Source organism: Schistocerca piceifrons, unplaced genomic scaffold (genome assembly GCF_021461385.2).
Source record: "Schistocerca piceifrons isolate TAMUIC-IGC-003096 unplaced genomic scaffold, iqSchPice1.1 HiC_scaffold_1292, whole genome shotgun sequence".
NCBI lineage: Eukaryota > Metazoa > Arthropoda > Insecta > Orthoptera > Acrididae > Schistocerca > Schistocerca piceifrons.
The window spans coordinates 6,961-7,500 of NW_025727116.1; the positions used below are offsets into that span (position 1 = coordinate 6,961).

A 540-nucleotide genomic window follows, 5' to 3' on the forward strand; every position below is an offset into this window, starting at 1 on the left:
CCACGACAGCACGCTCCCGGGCCTCTGTCGGCAGCGGCAAGCTCAGTTGGGAGCACGGGTGGTCGCACCGAAAGCGTCTACTCGCCTAACTCCGGGCGATTGCGCCTCTCTCGAACCCGACCAAGTACTTGGGACGGCGCTGCGCGCCGCCGGGACCTGAGAGGGTTTCGAGGTGTATTGTGCAGGGGAGCTCAGCCTCCTCCTGTTTGCAGAATGATTGAGCGGACGCTTGCGTGTTCGCGCGGGCCCCCGGGACACACTCCCGGGCGGCCGGCTGCTCAGCTCTAGTTGACGCAGCTCCCTGGTTGATCCTGCCAGTAGTCATATGCTTGTCTCAAAGATTAAGCCATGCATGTCTCAGTACAAGCCGCATTAAGGTGAAACCGCGAATGGCTCATTAAATCAGTTATGGTTCCTTAGATCGTACCCACGTTACTTGGATAACTGTGGTAATTCTAGAGCTAATACATGCAAACAGAGTCCCGACCAGAGATGGAAGGGACGCTTTTATTAGATCAAAACCAATCGGTCGGCTCGTCC

At 56.9% G+C, this 540-nt stretch overlaps 1 non-coding gene across 1 annotated transcript in view; it reads left to right on the forward strand.

Moving 5' to 3' along the window:
• Positions 1-298: 298 nt before the first annotated feature.
• LOC124731532 overlaps positions 299-540 on the forward strand; it is a 1,909-nt gene continuing 1,667 nt past the window's right edge. Inside the window, exon 1 of the ribosomal RNA XR_007008322.1 lies at positions 299-540. This exon is cut by the window's right edge and continues 1,667 nt beyond it. This is a non-coding gene — a ribosomal RNA (small subunit ribosomal RNA).